Source organism: Camellia sinensis, chromosome 11, assembly GCF_055761805.1.
Source record: "Camellia sinensis isolate YWXY chromosome 11, ASM5576180v1, whole genome shotgun sequence".
Lineage (NCBI taxonomy): Eukaryota > Viridiplantae > Streptophyta > Magnoliopsida > Ericales > Theaceae > Camellia > Camellia sinensis.
In genome coordinates, this window is record NC_138971.1 from 40,894,883 (window position 1) to 40,900,882 (window position 6,000).

Here is a 6,000-nt window from a genome sequence, read left to right on the forward strand (position 1 = left end):
ACGTACCTCAGCTGCAGTGATGGTGTCGAAATATCTGTGGAAGAACAAGAAGGATTCCTGCGGCCTTCACTCGCACCTCACATCAAATCGGTGGGAAAATGGAACGGCGAGAGGCATCTCCACCTCTGGCTCTGGAGCAAGCCTAGGAACATAGGCATACATCCACAACTATAGAACGTAATAGGGTAAGAATGAGTATGCCTATTAGGAAGGCAGTATGCAGATAAAGGAGAAATCAGTGTATTGTGCAGTGTGTGCAGTGTATTGTGCAGCATGTGAAGTGTATTGTGCAGTGTGTGCAGTGTATAGCTAGTGTAAAGAAGATTGTGTGTGTGCAATGTGTGTGGTCTACAGATAATGTAAAGCATAATTGGAAAGACAAAAATGGAAAATATACCTCCCAGGCTTGCCAGTAGCCTCTGAGCAAATGTCCACTACTGCGAGAGGATGAGCTCATGTATCCGTAGAGTGTGGCCAAGCCTTCGCCCCCCCAATCATAGCAACGGATCTGCGTCACATCCACTAAAGCACTCAGCAGATAAAGGGCGACATTGTTCACCCGGTCGACGAAGAGGGTGGTCCCTAACAAAAACATGATGAAGCCTCGAGTGTACTGCTCCTCCTCCTCGCAGGTCGTGGGCGCCTGTACCCTGAAGTGGTCCTCAAACCAAGAATACCTCATGAACCCTAGCTGGGAGAGAGGTGGCCGAGCACCAAGTAAGATCATCTGGGCAGCATCCCACTCATCCATATCAGCGTCAAAAGTAATCGGATCACCCCTCCCACTCCGATGCTGATGAGCATGGAGAAGTCAAAAGGAGTCATCGTCATCTCTCCCACTGCAAAAAGGTTGAAGGAATCGGTGGTGTCCCACCACCTCTCCACCAGCGCGCCAAGAAGGGTCCTACTCACAGTAAGGCACGAGAGCCCCATGCAGAAAATGCCGAAGCAGGCCTCATCAACGAGGGGAAGAGTATACATTACAAAAAATAAAGAAGGGAAGAGTATACCTCAGAGGGGCCGAAAGAAATATGCGACTCCGGCTTGCATAGCAGGAGGTCCTCTGGAGCGCCTTGTGCAAAGCTCCTGAACTGGTGGATGCTATCAGGAGGCAATATGTGTATCGCCAGCCGGTATGTCACTGGATCGAACGGTCGAACACTCAACGACAAGAGCTTGACCTCAGGGCCCGTATCCATCTCCGGGGGAGTCCCTCCTCGTGGAATGTCGTCTTCCATCTCGAGAAAGGTGCAAAAATGGTTAAGAGTATGGAAAATGGGTGAAAATGCAAAAAGTTAACCCAAAAGTCAACCTCAAGGGGTGAAAAATTAGAGAAAAGGTCAGAGTGTGGGAAAAGGCGTGAAGATCGAGGTGAACTCGGGGGAAACAAACCCCAAGTTACGGAAATAGAGAAGAGGACACCGAAATCATGTTTTGTTCGGTTCAAAGTGTTTGAAACGAAGAGGGTTTCGCGAATCGAACGATGCGGGAGGCTCGAAAACAAAGGAAAAACAAGGATCGAACCAAGGAAAATGACCTAGAGAGGTAGGGAAATGTTTTTCGAGCTTGAGAAAGTGAGGAAATAGGGTTGGAGGCCTTATATTTAAAGACCCGAGGCAAAATGTCAAAACTGTCCCGAAATTGCCATTTTTGGCCGATCAGCTAAATATTTGGCTGATGAGCTCCTTTTGTGGCCGATGGCCTCCTCTTGTGGTCGATGCACCTCCAATGCCCTTGTTTGGGTCAGTTTTGTTCATTGGTACCTATATCTCTCAAGAAAGTACACTTTTGAAGCTTAACCAGCCTTTGTGTTGACCTCGAACTGTGTCTTCCGTATGTGGCACTCGATGTGTACGAGGTGTATCCTTTTTCATATCCTTTTGTATATTGGAAGATTTAAGAATTGCCTAAGAATCACTTTGAATATGTTGCATTACAAAGTTTTGTCATGTTTATAATAGGTGCGCATGTTATACATCTTCTCGTTCTTGCATTGAGCATGCCATGTCCTGCTTTGAGGTTGCATCTCAATTTTATGGACAACATGCCTTTACCATGCTTACATTGAATACGGCATGTCTATGTCGTTACGTGGAACATGCGTGTTGCGTTGTCACTTAGAACATACATCTTTGTTGTTATTTTGCATAGAATGTGCATTTCTCCCTCTCGCATAGAATGTGCACCATAACATTACATGCAATATACATCACTACTCGTTGCATTGTCATGCACATCTTTTTTCGCGTTGTTATGCGTACACTTAGGTTGCATTGTCATGCACCCCTTCACTTGCATTGTCACGCACTTTTCACTTGCATTGCTATGCATGTTTATAACAATATTGCACTTGTTAAGTTTCTTTCTTATGTAGGGCACGATATTGTATGTACGGTTCATTTGAGCCTGGTGCAACCAGATGGTAATGTGTGTGCAGTTCATTTTGAGGAATTCCAGGTGAGACCATTCCTGTCTTTTGAGTTCACTTTGTTTCAGTTAGAAACACCCTGGCGCGCTCAATGTGATACGTTGAGTGTTGCTCATTCCTTCTCTTGCGTGTGATACGCTGAGAATTGTTTCCCTTCTCTTGTGTGTGATACGCTGAGAATTGTTGTTTCTCCTTTTCTTGCATGACACGCTGAGAATTGCTTTCCATCTCTTGCGTGCGATACGCTGAGAATTTCCCTTTCCTTCTCTTGCGCGATACGCTGAGAATTTCTTCCCTTCTCTTGCGTGTGATACGTTGAGAATTCCCCTTCCCTTCTTGTGCGTGCGATACGCTGAGAATTGTTTCCCTTCTCTTGCGTGCGATACGCCGAGAATTGCTTCCCTTCTCTTGCGTGCGATGCGCTGAGAATTTTTTCCTTTCTCTTACGTGCTATACGCTGAGAATTGCTTCCCTTCTCTTGCATGCGATACGGTGAGAATTGCTTCCCTTCTCTTGCGTACGATACGCCGAGAATTTCTTCCCTTCTCGTGTGTGAGATACACTGAGAATTGCTTACCTTCTCTTGCGTATGATACGTTGAGAATTGTTGCCCCTTTCCCTTCTCTTGCATGCGATACGTTGAGAACTATTACCCCTTCCCTCTCTTGCGTTTGTTACGTTGAGAGATGTTGTGTTTGAGACTCCGGGTTTCCTCGGTAGTCGCTTTTAGTCTTCCCCGCATGAGACGTAGTGAGAATTGCATAATTTTCTTACATCCTTTCTGCATGAAATGTAGTTTGATTCTTTTTTGCTTGCTTAAACTGTTGCATGTTATGATTCATTACAGCTCTCTTTGCATGATCGTAAGTTATGTTCGGCATCGTGCATGTCCTTTGCATCTTGCCCCTGCCTGCCGTAGACGCGCCCCGAGAACTCCCGAGAAGATCTTGTTTTGTTCTCTAGCTACTACAGTTCAGACTCAAATATCACGGTTCTGAATCTAAGCTCGCAAAATGCAATGCAAGGCTGATAAATCACCAAAGAGTCCAAATCCGGCAAATCGTTTTGGAAAACTAATTTTGTAAAGAAGTGCCAAACGTGGACTGCTTTGCCAGATACAGAGTCGCCACCTAAATATTTATTTTGGGGGAATTTAGGAAACCCTGACTCGTTGCCTACGGCCACATGTCCGTCATCACCAAAGTTGCCTCGGCTCGGGAACTTGGGTACCAGAGGGGAAGGTCATGCAATGAGCACCCCCGCTCGCCCGATCAAAGATCGGCATATACTAAGCATAATATGTTGTTTTTGAAAATACATGTGCTCTTATTCCGGTTATTAAACTTAGAATTACTATGTGACGCGCACAACACACAAGTATAGGCTAGATCGCCTAATTTGGAAAAAAGCATTACAAATCCGTTTGTTTGGAAAATGATTTGAAGTTTGCTACTCGCAAGTAGGGTAAAAATGCGGATTTCAATGAATTATTCCAATTCAAGTAATCCAACCTTCACCCAGAGGCATTCAAGCAGTTATATCACATAAGCAGTTAGCCTCATGGCAAGCATACTATCATGGCAATAATTACACTCATGCAATATGCTAAAGCATAAAACACTTACAGTGTATTCCGAGCCAAAACAAGAAGCTAGTTAGTAATCATGCATGATCCTAGTTCATGTTAAGATGGCTAATGCAACACATGAAAAATGCAATTAGAATAGGCTCTGCTAATCTAAAATGGCATATGAGATGCGACAACTCGATACATGTATTCAAGTTAGAATTGAAATACGATGCAGTTAGTATGATGCGCCGAGCCTGGTGCATGCAATACGGGTGAATGATGCAAACATGCATAGCATAGGGATGCTAAATCAAATATGCCCAAAAACTAACCATCGTAAGCAGTTAAGTAAAATGGAGAAAGACGTGGGGTTGGAAGACATGCACACGCTTACGCACACTTATTACAAAATTCACCCTCTCGACGGACGGTCCGAAAGAATAATACAAACCATCTAAGTAACTAACTAACAAGCTAATTAATTATTACATAATCAAATGAATAACTAGCTACAACTAATTAATACAACACTTAAATAATTAACAAATTAATTAAGCTACGAAAAACAGTAAAGAGGCCTCGGAGAGAGGGACAAATGCATGCTCGGTCGGTTTTGCTCGGAAATCCGTTGCCATGCCTCATGTTGCCTCTGTTTGCACTGTTTTGCACCTCTGAAAATTGTGAAAAGTCCTGTGATGCTCTAGAACCACTTTATGGACATGCTGAGAGGCCGTTGGCCAAATGGTGAAGCCATCGGCCAAAGGAAAGGCGTCATCGGCCAAACACATTTAGCCGATCGGCACAACAGATAGCCGATCCGCCATCTTTTCCTGTAAAATACTTTTTTGCTACAACAGAGGACAAACAGAGGTATGGCAATACATTTGCAAGAAAATGTTTGCAACTACACCCCTTATCATGTTTAAGGCTCAAAGGTGTGTAGTTCTCGACCCTCGGGCCACCAATCGCACATTTCAATGCATGATGGCCAAAAGAGTCAAGTGTGCAATTCAATATCAAATGAAATGCACAAAACACATAAGGGACCTTAACCTCTATCATGTGTGATCAAGAGGATAGGCAATGCACACACAATGCTATGCGACCTAAGCATGCAACAACATGCAATGGAACTAAACATGTAACAAGCATGCAACAACATGCAAGGCAAGATAGATGAGCATGCAACAACATGTCAATTAGCAAGCATGTGACAAGCATGCAACAAGCATGTAAGCATGATGTAAAGTAGCAACTTTGAACAACATGGTAAATGGACTTAAACTAAAGATGGACAGGCCTCAGCCATGCCCAAAATCAGTGGCCAAAGTTATGAATTGGAAGCATGAAAATGCAAAGCAAACATGCACATGTAAATGGTCCAACACCTAGGCATAGGAGGGCAACTTTCAAGAGCACTTAAAAGCGGACAAATATGGACATGTGACAAACATTATAAGCTCTGAAATCGTGCATGGAAAGGTGCCAAACCAACCAAACAAAGCAACCAAAGCACACAAGAAAGCCCAAAGCTTAAGGCTAGCCAAGGGGCTCAAACAATGGCCATGCAAGGGAAGCCCCAAAGGGCCAAAGGCAGTCAAAATAGTCCCAAGGTAGGTCAAGACAAGACCAAAAACATGCTCAAAACTAGCCAACACAAGCTAGAATACAACTCCAAAAGGCATGAGGCATGCAAGGCTACAAAGGGGGTGTTACACTACACCTATTAAAACCAAACATGGCGTGAATTATCCAATGAAAAACAGAGTTATGGCATATCAAAATAAGCCCAAAAAACCCACTTAGATGGCATCCCAAAGACCTAAGCATGAAGGCATACACAATGGTCCATTCATGAGACATAAGACATCAACTATTTAAAGCATTAAAGAAGTGACAAGTGCATGTATATGAGCATGAAACATGGATTGAAATAACATTTCAAATGATGCCAAATCATGATAATAGTCCAAATAAAGCATGCTAGAGGACTCAATACTCA